This window comes from Cherax quadricarinatus, unplaced genomic scaffold, assembly GCF_038502225.1.
Source record: "Cherax quadricarinatus isolate ZL_2023a unplaced genomic scaffold, ASM3850222v1 Contig239, whole genome shotgun sequence".
In the NCBI taxonomy this organism is placed as follows: Eukaryota; Metazoa; Arthropoda; class Malacostraca; order Decapoda; family Parastacidae; genus Cherax; species Cherax quadricarinatus.
In genome coordinates this window covers 74975-88955 of record NW_027195265.1, presented here as the reverse complement: position 1 = coordinate 88955, position 13981 = coordinate 74975, and the positions used below count along the sequence as shown (strand labels likewise).

The following is a 13981-nucleotide window of genomic DNA, read 5'->3' as shown; positions in this document are numbered from 1 at the left end:
GTACACTCATTACTTACCTTAAAATATTTGTAATCTTAACAGTACACTCATTACCTACCTTAAAATATTTGTAATCTTAACAGTACACTCATTACTTACCTTAAAATATTTGTAATCTTAACAGTACACTCATTACCTACCTTAAAATATTTGTAATCTTAACAGTACACTCATTACTTACCTTAAAATATTTGTAATCTTAACAGTACACTCATTACTTACCTTAAAATATTTGTAATCTTAACAGTACACTCATTACTTACCTTAAAATATTTGTAATCTTAACAGTACACTCATTACTTACCTTAAAATATTTGTAATCTTAACAGTACACTCATTACCTACCTTAAAATATTTGTAATTTTAATGTCGGGTGAGAGGTGAGTATTTATTGTAGGAAGAGGAAGAAGAACAAGGAATAGAAGAAGTACGCAAGAAGTTCACAGTAAAAGGGTTAGCTATGTGTTTGTCTGTGTGTGTGTACGTTCTCTGTCTCTCGTGGCAGCTAAAGAAGAGATTAAACTCAGTGAACAAGGTATGTTGATGGTAATAATAAGTACAGTAATCCCCACTTATAAGGCAGGTTAGGTTCCAGGTTACCACCAGAAAACAGAATGCCATTTTTTCCACTTATAAATGCATATAAATGCCAGAGGGGTGTTAATGTTGCAGTTTAAAAACTGTAGTGTAAAGCACCCTTCTGGCAAGACAGTGATGGAGCGAATGATGGTGAAAGTTTTTCTTTTTCGGGCCACCCTGCCTTGGTGGGAATCGGCCAGTGTGATAATAAAATAATAAAAATGCCAGATAACAAGTTTACACTAACATATATTAAGTTAGCAATAAATCCAGGCATTAAAAATTATTACAAAGTACAATACACACACAGTACACTCATTACTTACTTAAAATATTTGTAGTCTTGATGTAGGGTAAGAAGTCAGGTGTGGGAGGTATGGTAGCCAGGGCACCCCACCCACACCCCCACGTAATAAATAAACTACGACACTTAAAGCGCCCTAGAGTGATAAAATGCATATACAGTACACATTTTAGAGTTACTTTTGTGTTGCTTAAAATATTTATAGTCTTAATGTAGGGTGAGAGGTGATTAAATGATAAAAAGATGAATAAATGAGAGAGAGAGAGAATGAGTAAATGAGAGAGAGAGAGAGAGAGAGAGAGAATGAGTAAATGAGAGAGAGAGAGAGAGAGAGAAAATGAGTAAATGAGAGAGGACAGAAATGCAGAGTCTGTAAACAAACACGTCTGGTTTTAGTTCATTCCCATGTTTGTGAATCTTATACCATAATACAAGCACATTACATTGTGTACAAGTTGATAAATTAGACACATGTGTATTCATCTACACTGTGTACAAGTTGTCTCCACGTTGGTAAAGTAGAATAAATAAAGAACAACACTTCCATTCTCATGTAACACACCATTTTTTAGAAGGAATGACACTAAGTGAAGGTGTATGAAAGGAATAATTTTCTACAGTTACCCCCAGTAATACTATTTTCTACAGTTACCCCCAGTAATACTATTTTCTACAGTTACCCCCAGTAATACTATTTTCTACAGTTACCCCCAGTAATACTATTTTCTACAGTTACCCCCAGTAATACTATTTTCTACAGTTACCCCCAGTAATACTATTTTCTACAGTTACCCCCAGTAATACTATTTTCTACAGTTACCCCCAGTAATACTATTTTCTACAGTTACCCCCAGTAATACTATTTTCTACAGTTACCCCCAGTAATACTATTTTCTACAGTTACCCCCAGTAATACTATTTTCTACAGTTACCCCCAGTAATACTATTTTCTACAGTTACCCCCAGTAATACTATTTTCTACAGTTACCCCCAGTAATACTATTTTGTACATATTTTCTTTGGTGTTGAACTAGAGAAAACATTATTCTCTCCGACAAGACGACTGGGAAAACATTTCATATTTGTGTTAATTTATTCTACTGTGGGTGTATTTATCATGTTTATATATTACATAGTGTGTTTATTATATAATTTAAAAAGAAATCATAGATGGATTAATCAAAATGTGTATATTAATGTAATATGACATTTAATGTTCCTCAGAGTGATTATTATTGTGTTGTTATTGTTATTAATATGGTGCCTTCAAGACTAATAAGACACTCTTAGTGATTTTAATGTGTACCTGCATGCCAGCACAGTGTGTAAGTTTATTTAGGTACAGATACACATAAGTACAGTAGACCATCATTTAACACGGTAGTTACCTTCCTGAAAACGCCTTAGTAGTTAACCTTTAAACGGTCCAAACATATACAGTGGACCCCCGGTTAACGATATTTTTTCACTCCAGAAGTATGTTCAGGTGCCAGTACTGACCGAATTTTTTCCCATAAGGAATATTGTGAAGTAGATTAGTCCATTTCAGACCCCCAAACATACACGTACAAACGCACTTACATAAATACACTTACATAATTGGTCGCATTCGGAGGTGATCGTTATGCGGGGGTCCACTGTATATACGTTCACCTGCGCAGCGCCCCAAATATTTTGAGAAAAAAAAAATCATTTTTTTTTTATAGAGAAAAAGAGCATGTGGTATGCAGGCATCCCCAATTTTTTTCATATGGCGCACACTGAGTACGCACACCCATTCTCTCATGTCTAGGCAACTCAGGCAGCTTATTGTGCCAATTTTGAATGAATGAAACATGAAACGTATATATACTTCTGGGGTGCTATGTGAGAGAACATATATATATGTTTGGATCGTTTACCCCCTTGAGGGTCTGTGCCGTAGATCTACGGCTATACGTTGAGGGTCCAAACCGTAGGTCTACAACAAAATTCTAGTGGTGTCAAATTTAGCACGAGAAGGCTGGTAGGCCTACATGTGAGAGAATAGCTCTGCGTGGTGGGTGTGCACCATGAATCAGTCAATCAATCAATCAAATTTATTCTCTATAAAGATTACAATGTGGGGTTTACAGGTTTTGGTTATTGTGTGGTTTACATGTTTTAAAATACTAATTACAGAGGGGGCCACTAGGACACCTAGCATGGCTAGGCATTTCGGGCAGACTTAGATTAATTCTTAACTCTAAATTAATATAGATTATGGAGAAAGTTGGTATTAAGGCTAAGTGACTACATTATAGTTCGTGAGTTTAGCAATGTGAATGCTTTTGTTTTGGCACAATACACAGGTTCTATATTGTAGTATCACAGGCAAACTTATGACTAGTTAAGATTCATATTTCCGTGATTATAGACAAGTGGGTGAGTGAAAGTGTGAACAGGTGGTTTTCATGTAGTTAGTTGTCTAGGCGCCCGCATAGCATTGTGGGAACGCCGGCTCAGTTACCCTTGTTCACCATGCCTCGTCGCAAGGCAGCTCTCACTCCAAGGAAAATTGGGACTCTCCTGTTCCTATCTGATAGTTCTGACAGTGATGGAAGTAGAAATGAAGACGAATTCTTTGGCTTTGATCAGTTAGTGACCGAAAGGAGTGATTAGGATATCGATAATAGTGCAGAAAACCCTGACAATCCTCAACCTTTTACCTCTGGTGTGGGCACGTCTCAGTCACGTTCAGTTGTACCTCGTCGCAAGAGAAAACTAATATTTTCGCATGGCCAGGCCTCTGACTTCAGTAATGATGATAATAGTGACGTGGATTGTGATTTTATTGCTCTTGACGATCATTCGAGTAGTGATAGTGAAGAAACATATTCACCAATGAAGCGTCAGTATATACGCCGCCGCATGCACTTGGATAGTGTTCCCTATGTAGTGCCCAGGGGACGGAGTACATCCCGTGGCCCTACACCAGGAATAGTCAGTGAAAGTGAGGATGATGTGGCTACACTAGGCATGGATAGACCACAAGCATCAGCAGGTGGTGGTAGTGGTGATGGTAGTGCCACGGCAATGCGTGACTCACCAGCCCAGGCTGGGACCCACACCGCTGACTCCTCAGCTCAAGGACAAAGCGGAGCGTCAGCCTCTAGCCCATCACAACCACAACTACCCGCACAACCAGCTTATGATGTCCAGTATCCACCAGCAAACTGTTTCTGGGATTGGCAGCAAAATTGCAATTTTGTTCCCACTTCCCACCAGTTTGATGACTCTCAAAGTGGAATTCTACCAACTTGTCTCCTTGGAAACACTGCAAATGAACTGGAATCTTTGAACTATTCTTTGACCAGCCCTTGATGGAAACTATTGTTAGGGAAAGTAATAAGTATTTTGAGTACACCATGGCAAATATGATCATATCACCACAGTCAAGACTACACCAGTGGAAAGAGACGACTGTTGCAGAAATGTATTTGCTTTTTGCAACAATAATGCTTATGCCTCATGTCTATAAGCATAATATAAAAGCATACTGGTCCACAGATCGGCTAATTTGTACCCCGGTCTTCAGTGAAATCATCCCAGTGAACAGGTTTATCTTACTGTTATGTATGTTGCACTTCTCTGACAAAACCAGGCCTGACAGAAGTGACAGGTTATACAAGATTAGAAATATTTTTATGTATCTGAAACAAAAGTTCAACATGTACTTTTATCCATTCAAGAATCTTGTAATTGAAGAGTCTGATTTTGTTCAAAGGTAGACTGTCATTCAAGCAGTATATACCAAGCAAGAGGAAACGCTTTGGTATAAAACTGTTTGTACTCTGTGACTGTGACAGTGGCCTGGTATTGGATATTGTTATATACACAGGAAGTAAAACATTGAAAGATACCAGGATGTTATTGGGTATCTCAGGTGACGTAGTGAGAAGCATGATGGCACCTTATCTTGGTAAGGGGCATACATTATATGCTGATAACTGGTACACAAGCCCTTTACTCAGTGATTTCTTGGGAATGAACATGACAGATGTGTGTGGCACAGTGCATTCTAATCATAAACATATGCCCAGGTTCAGTGCAGGCACTTGTGGTGATGAGGTGCAGGTGTTTAATGCCAATGACATCATGGCATTACGGTGGCATGACAAACGAGATGTCACATTGTTGACAACCACTCACTGTAACGAAATGCAAGACAGTGCTAAAATTGATAGAGTGACTAATGAATGTATTCAAAAACCAGTGACAGTGATTGATTATACACAAAACATGCGCTTGGTTGACAAATGTGACATGCAGATTGGTTTTGTTGATTGTGTTCGTAAAAGTTACAAGTGGTACATGAAACTTTTCTTCCATCTCATGGACATTTCAATGCTCAATGCATATAATATGTACCAAATAAAGACTGGTAACAGACCACCGTATGGTGAATTTTGTTTGTCTGTTGTCAGACAACTCATAATGAAGTACCAGGTAACAACACCTGCTATACAACAAGATCCTCGAACTCCTCAGGATATACCCAAGCGTTTGAGGAGGGAAGGTGATCATTCATAATACAGCTTCCTGCAACTAAGAAGAAATATGCTCAGAAGAGATGCATCGTCTGTGCACAAACAAAACGACAGCAACAAAGACGCAAAGACACTCGGTTTATGTGTGAGGAATGTAAGGTGCCTCTGTGCATGGTGCCTTGTTTCAAGGAGTTCCACAAGCTCCAGCAGTTCTAAAACCATGTCCAGTGATTGTAAATATGTAAATATATGATAGAACATTAGTATTATACAATATTTGTGCATGTTTATTGTAATAAACAACAGTGGTAAACAATAATATGATAATAACTTTAGTGCGGTTATTGTGTTCAATACAGTGAGTTTATATATATACATTATATAGAGTATTGGTCTCTCAGGCCCCAAATGTTAGTAGGAAAAGAAAAAAATTAGAAAAGAAAAGAAATAAGTATATAAAAAAAATAAAGTAAAGAAAGGCGAGTTTGTGGAAATCGCCGATGTTGCCACCACCACGTCATTTTGGGTCAACTTCTCGCCTCTGTATCTCGGTAAGTACTGATCAGAATTTTTTTTGTTTTATTACCTTCACAAAAATATACTCTTTAATTCTGTAAGATTTTTTTTTTTTTTTTTTTTTTTTTTTTTTTTTTTTTTTTTTTTTTTTGAAAATTTCTTGGACACTGGGGCACCCCTTCCGATTTTGCCTTTTTGCCTTTGGACCCAGAAAGGGTTAACAGTTAACCATTTGACTGTTGCAAGCCCCTTTCTGAAACTCATTCTATGTCGCAAAATTTTTGGGAAAAAAATTATTTTTTCTTATGAAATGATAGAGAATCTTTTCCCGATGGTAATGACACCAAAAGTACGAAATTTGGTTGAAAACTCACGGAATTACACTCCTGCAAAGTTAGCAGTCTCGGCGACATATACGCATCGGCGATTTTGCCGACTTTGAGCCCTGTTTTTGGCCAAGTCTGTTGTTCCAGTTGACCAAACTCATAGCTGTTTCTTTAGAACTCCATTTTTTCTATTGGTTGAGTACAAGAAATCGCCCATTTACCGATTTGAACTACCCAATAAAGTGGTCAGAAATTGGCAATTTGACCAATTTCATGCAAATTAAAAAAGATGCCAATTTCAAAATAGGGTCCAGAATAAACAATGTAGACATTCTTGGCACTAAAATAACATATCCTCTGTTTATTAGTCACGTCTCTAGGCCCCTCTTATATTACTATTGCTTTCTATTTTGACTTTTTATTCATACAGAAAACACAAAATTTACTGTTATACAGACTAATGCACTATTGTAAAAATGGTATAAATAATATCAGTGCACTAGTGAAAGAATATTAGACTCCCCAGTTGAAGTGTATTGGACATGTGGTGTGATTTGCTTACTCCTAAACATTGGTAAAAATCGAACATTTCCTCTACTTGGAGCTCAATTTCAAGGTCGTTTTCATCATGAGAGTAATCAAAATCATCTCTATTTCTGTAATGTGTTTTCCATTTTATCACGTGAGACCATGAAAACGAAAGTACAACGATAAATACTATACAAAAATACACCTCAAAGTTGACGTTTTAATCCAAAAAAAGTCAGTTTTTTTTTTTCTAATTGTGCACTTTGTGCTGCAGGATTTTTTTTATGTGGTGCACACTGACCACACAGACCCATTCTCTCGCATGTGGGCCTACCAGCTTTCTCCTGCTTGATTTGAAGCTGCTAGAATTTACACATATTAATATGTCCAAAACAGTGGCGCGTAAGACGTATATATATGACCAAAACAGTCGAAGGGTTAAAACCGTGTTAGACAAACTGAAGAACTTGTGGGAAAAATAGGGTTACGTTCCTGGGAGCCCCAAAAAGCCAAACAACTTTTTTTTAGACCAACAGATTTTACAAAAAATAGAAGCGAATATGTAATTGTAGTTCATTGTCGTGATGTATTATGTTGTTTTTACTGCTGAAGTTTACCTTAAATTGTGGGTGCTGGTGTTTGTGGATGATTATGGTTATGCTGCGGCCCTACTGGGCTGAGGTGGATGGTAGAGGTACTAGTACTGAAGTTGATGGTTATACTGGAGTGTGCATAAATTCTGTAAAGGATTTCTGTTCCATTTTGCCCTGCAGTACATTATACAACTGACAGTAAGGCATCAGCTGCTCTAGACACCGTTTCAGGGTCCTCTTCAATGAAAATGTCTAACTTTAAGTCAGTCAGTAAGTAGACACAATGGTCTACTGTATAATTATCAGAGTATATACAGCCTATCCTCACTTAGCAACATACTCATTTACCGATGACTCGGACTTACGACGGGCTCTCTGACCAGCATGCATATCAAAATAATGTATATTAGAACTGATTTCCTCTACTCTGTTTATTACAATGTACAGTACACTACTGTATAAACATTTAAAAATATACCAGCAACATTATAAATAGTGCAAAGGTGACATTAAAACAATATCAAAGATGGTTGACACAAACACACCACCATTACGGTGTGCTCTGCAGTTAACGACGAATACGTTTAACGACGTGGTCTTGGGAACGGAACTCCGTCATTTTGAGGAGAGGCTGTATAAAATATGAAATAACTTTGAAACACTTGAAATTTTGGAAAGTTTCCAGATGTAATGGAGAGTCATGCTCACGGAAAATGTAAATAAACCGGGTGGCCCTGCAGTGACCATATTAGAAAGTCAGGTGGAGGGAGCCATATAGAGTTTTGGTCATAATTAAAATGTCTGTATTAGTGGAATGCTGTAAGACAAAGTGCCATAAAGCAGGGTCCTACTGTAATAATAATCGCTCTGAAGTGCTTTAAATGTCATGTGTATTTCATGTAGGTTTGGTAGCTGACATTTAAAGCGCTCCATAGTGATTGTTATTATTGTTATTAATTATTATTAATTATTATTACCATCGACATACACCTACCATCCAACTTACGACCTCAACATACATCCACTCAACTTATAACTGTGCATCTGGCAGCTGGGCTGGGCCGCCTGATGCATACCGCTGTACAACATTTGATGATACTTGCGGTGGTAACGCGCCATGCAGGCAGCATCAGTTTGAGTAACCCTGCCCTATCAGCAGCATCATACTGTATTAACTGTACTAACTGGACAGTAAATTGCACCATGGCCCCTAAGAGGAAGTCTGAATCTTGCACTGGAGATTGTAGCAAGAAAGGCTCTTGCTCTCGAACTCTATTTGTTTTCATTGTTGCACATAAACCTGTCTGTATTTGTCTGCCTGTATATCTGTCTGTCTGTAACTGTCTGTCTGTCTGTCTGTCTTTATGTCTTCCTGTGTGTGTCTGTCTTTCTGTCTACCTGTGTGTCTGTCTTTCTGTCTACCTGTGTGTCTGTCTATCTGTCTGCTTGTCTGTCTGTCTCAGAACCGCTCATGAACCAACAGGTATTACACACGAAGCAGAGTCGTCACATCTTCAGTATGATGCTAATATCAGCTCTACGGCTTATTTATCTATCACAATTCATCTGACATAATAAACAATATAAATAACATAAAAAGCTGATATACGCTCTAGAACAAATAAAATAAGAACTTAACTACTATAAACTCCACATCTTGCACCTGTGCTGGTGTGCAGCTACACATTAAAATCATTAAGAGTGTGTTATTGGTCTTGAAGACGCCATATTAATAATGATAATAATAACACAATAATAATCACTCTGAGGTGCATTAAATGTGTATTTATTTATTTATTTATTTATTATTAATTTGGACATGATACATAGATGTACAAAGAAATACAATGGTTAAGCGCACTTGCCAAAAGTTCCTTGTATGCAGAGCATTATGGGCAGCTTAAAATTAACTTAAGATTAACTAAGCAATGATATATTCAGTGGTAAAAATTACAGTAAACAAATAACAATTAAGCACAAATGAGTATTACAAAGACAGGTCATATGGTTATATGTTAATATAGACATTTTGCTTAATCCATGATTTTTTTCAAAATTATATAATAAACACACTACATAACATATAAACATATAAATTAACATAAATACGAGATGTTTTTCCAGTCAGCTTGACAGAGTGAACAAAAACCATTCATGTCTGGGCTGGTAACAACAATAACAACAACTACAAGTACCATCCTACTTACGACCGAGCTTGGTTCCGACCAAATGGTCACAAGTCAAAATGGACGTAAGTTGAACCTTTGAAAATTGCCGACATACTGGGTAGGGCATAATGTCAAACCTTTGCTATATAAACTACCTACATAGTACTGTCATGTAATGTACAATCATTATTTCATTCTTTTTACCATAATGTACTATTGATATATTTTAATCATTTCTTCTTTCAACACACCGGCCGTATCCCACCGAGGCGGGGTGGCCCACCGAGGCAGGGTGGCCCACTGAGGCGGGGTGCACCACCAAGGCGGGGTGGCCCAAAAGGAAAAACGAAAGTTTCTCCTTTTACATTTAGTAATATATACAGAAGAGGTTACTAGCCCCTTGCCCCTGGCATTTTAGTCACCTCTTACAACACGCATGACTTACGGAGGAGGAATTCTGTTCCACTTCCCCATGGAGATTTAATCATTTATGCACCATATAATATGTATACATGGTAGTGGACTGTATTGTAAATTTTACATCTTGTACAGTATTGTATGTTACTGTTATCTTTATGTATTGTCGACACAGTGGAATGGGAGAATACCACTGGTAGTGTCATCCTGCCAGAATGTAGTATAACCTATACCTTAAGTAAAGAGAAATGACTCTGAAACATGTGTAATACGTATTTGGTTGGCTGGCTTGCAGACCGGATGGGTGGGTGGGTGGTTGGTTGGTTGGCTGACTGAATTTGGCTGTCTCTCCATCTGTATCTGTATCTCTCACAAGTACACGTAAGTAAAGTTATCATACATAGTATAAATTACCTAGGATAACCCAAAAAAAAAATCCAGACAAAGTGCTATACAGTGGATCTGTGCTCCAGTGCCCTAAATTAATAATAATATTAATAAGTATTATTATTACAATAATACGTATGTACTAATATTAACCCTTAAACTGTCCAAACGTAGATCTATGTTTGCACGCGTAGCGCTCCGACCTTAATTTTCTCCATAAGAAAGAATGTAAAATAACGTAGATCTGCGTTTGGAGTGCTATGCAAGCGAACGTAGATCTACGTTTGGACAGTTTAAGGGTTAATAATAATAATATTATTATTAAACTATAATATAATAATAGTGTTCACTCATTACTTACCTTAAAATATCTGTAGTCTTAATGTAGAGTGAGAGGTGAGTAAACAAGATTAAATGAATAAACGAGAGAGAGAGAGAATGAGGGTGTAGAAGGTTCACGAGTTTTGTAAACAAACTAGTTGTTGTTGTTGTTTTTACCAGCCTGGACACAAATGGTTTTTGTTCACTCTGTCAAGCTGACTGAAAAAACATCTCATATTTATGCTAATTTATATGTTTATTTGTTATGTAGCATGTTTATTATACAGTGGAACCTCAAAAATCAAACGTATCACATATTGAACGTTTCGAAAATTGGACCATTTTTTCGGACAAACCGTGTCCCTGTTATCGAACACACCCCTATTTTGGGACCGCTGGGTACAGGACCTGTCTGCCGACCCGCTCTGTCCTCGTCCCCGCGCAGGCGCCGTGAGCAGTCTATCTTTGTTTATGCTTGAGTGAACACTATCCTGCGCTCTCATTCACGCATTTTACGATTATTTCGTTGTATTTAGTGCTTGTGGGACTGAAATAAGCTGCCATGGATCCAAAGAAATTGCTAGTGGTACCCCTGTGGTAAAGAAAGTGAGAAACACCATAGATGTGAAGAAGGAAATAATACAGAAGTATGAGAGTGGTGTGAGACTTGTTGAGCTTGCCAGGATGTATGGGAAAAACAAGTCGACCATCGGTACTATCCTGTCAAAGAAAGAACAAATCAAGGAAGCTGATGTTGTGAAAGGTGTTAATATACTAACCAAAAAAAGACCACAAATAGTTGAAGAGGTTGAGAAGTTGTTGCTGATGTGGATCAAGGATAAAGAGATTGCAGGTGATAGTGTTTCAGAGACGATTATTTGCGAAAAGGCAAGGAAGTTGCAAGCCGATCTGGTACAGAAAACTCCTGGAACCAGTGCTGATAGTGAATTTAAGGCCAGCAGAGGCTGGTTTGACAGATTTAAGAAGAGTAGTGGCATACACAATGTTGTAAGACATGGTGAGGCAGCCAGTTCAGATAAACGGGCGGCTGAGAAGTTTGTACAGGAGTTTAAGGGGTACATAGACACTGAAGAATTCAAACCTGAACAAGTGTTTAATTGTGACGAAACAGGCATGTTTTGGAAGAAAATGCCAAAAAGGACCTTATTACAACCCAGGAATCCAAATGGCCTGTTATCCTGGGTGTAAAGGGAGCAAAATAAACACAGCAGAAAAAGTTTAGACTTATATTATCCTTCACCAATTTAGAACAGCAATATGTACACTATGTACAGTGATAAGTATAGTGCACTCTACGGTAAGCAAGGCAGAAATAGAAGCCACTAGAGAGCAGACCGTGCTTCAACCAGCTCTAGAATGGAAATGACAAGGGCAGATAGGAGAGTGGTACCCACATAACCTCTGTGATTGCCAAAACCATCATCTTATTGGCTGGAACCTGGTCACTAGTTGAACGACGGGGCCCCATCATCAACTCTCAGCAACCTGGTTCGCTGGTTGGGGAGATAGCCTGTAAATGAGTGTGTGTACATGCGCCGAATAAAGGTTACGTACTCTTTGCATGCCACACCCCCACCCCGAGAAGGCTCAGGATTAGGCTGCCACCTCCCAGTGGTAACTGTGCCGCCATGGCACAAAATAATGGGACCGCCTTTCCTCTCCACCATCCAACTCTTAGATAGAGCTCAGCTTTTCTCGTGACAAAAAGCCAAACCCTAAACTCAGAGTGAGACAGCAGTCAGTCGGGCTAGCATAGGTCCAAGATGCAGGCGGACGGTAGCCCGCATCCCCTCACTAAAAAAAAGAAACCCACACCAGGGGATAAAAAAAAAAGAGCGTGGAAAGGGTTACCACAAGTAACCTAACATCCTAACCTAAGTAAATAGAATATTAGACTCTAGATAAAGAGTCTGCCAACACATTTTCTTTGCCGGCAATATGTACAATTTTGATATTGTAGGGCTGCAGCCTTAGCGTCCAGTGCATGAGCCTTGTGTTGTGATTCTTCATGGTTTGGAGATATACTAGAGGATTGTGATCACTGTAGACTCTGACCACCTGCGATGTCTGGCCCACATAAACATCGAAATGCTCCAAAGCCAGTACCAGCACGAGGGCTTCTTTTTCGATGGTAGAGTAAGCCCTCTGATGCGGCTGGAACTTGGCTGAAAAGTATGCTACAGGCTGCAACTCCTCATTCTCGATTTGTAATAGTACTGCCCCAACCCCAGACTCACAAGCATCAACCTGTAATGAAAAAGGTTTGGAGAAGTCTGGAGACAAAAGAATGGGTGCAGTACACAATATTCTTTTTGCTTTGTCAAAAGAAGTTTGACAATCTGGGGTCCAATTAAAGGGAACTTTGTGACTGGTAAGAGAGGTAAGAGGGGCTACAATATCTGAGAAATTTTTACAGAATCTTCTGTAAAATCCTAACATGCCTAGGAAACGTTGAAGAGATTTCCTATCATGAGGAACTGGATAATCTTTAATAGCAAGAACTTTAGCAAGTTTAGGGGCAACTTTACCACTACCTACTTCATGGCCTAGAAAAGTGATAGTGGCCTGGCCAAAGGAAGATTTAGATAAATTAACTGTTAAATGGGAACTCTGAAAGGTCTCAAAAAGAGCCTTAAGTCTAAGTAGGTGTTGATCCCAAGTATCAGACACCACAACAATATCATCTAGGTACGCTGCCGTGCCTTCAAGTCCTTTAATAGCCTGATGGATAAGTTTCTGGAATGAAGAGGGGGAATTTTTCATTCCGAAGGGGGTAACTGTGTATTGATAATGACCTCCTGGAATTACGCCTTATCCGTCAAAGGTACCTGATAGTAACCTTTAAGGAGATCTAACTTGGACACAAATGTAGCCTTACCCACAAAGTCAGTTACGTCATCCAGACGAGGAAGAGGGTAAGCATCTGTAACTGTGACCTCATTCACCTTACGGTAGTCTGTACACACACGAAACCCTCCATCAGCCTTCTTCACAAGGATGCACGGTGAAGCCCATGGACTAGATGACTCCTCCACTAAACTATGCTTTAACAAAAATTCTACTTCCTGCTGAAGTAGCCTCTGCTTTTCAGGATTAGCTCTGTAGGGGGAGAGTTTAATTGGTTTAGAGTTTCCCACATCTACATCATGATAACCTAACGTACATTTTTTCGGCACATCCGAAAAAATATTAGGATATGACTGTAGAAGCTCAGTTAAACTTGTTGCTTGCATTTCAGATAGTCCCTCCATTAAAGGACTAGGATCCTTGAGGAGGACAGAATTTAGAAAGTTTAACATTAATTTCAGAGATA

The 13981-nt window shown here is 38.6% G+C and overlaps 1 protein-coding gene across 4 annotated transcripts in view; it reads left to right on the top strand.

Moving 5' to 3' along the window:
• LOC128700927 (xyloside xylosyltransferase 1) overlaps positions 1-13981 on the top strand; it is an 85583-nt gene that overhangs the window by 49803 nt on the left and 21799 nt on the right. The gene's annotated exons all lie outside the window — the stretch shown is intronic.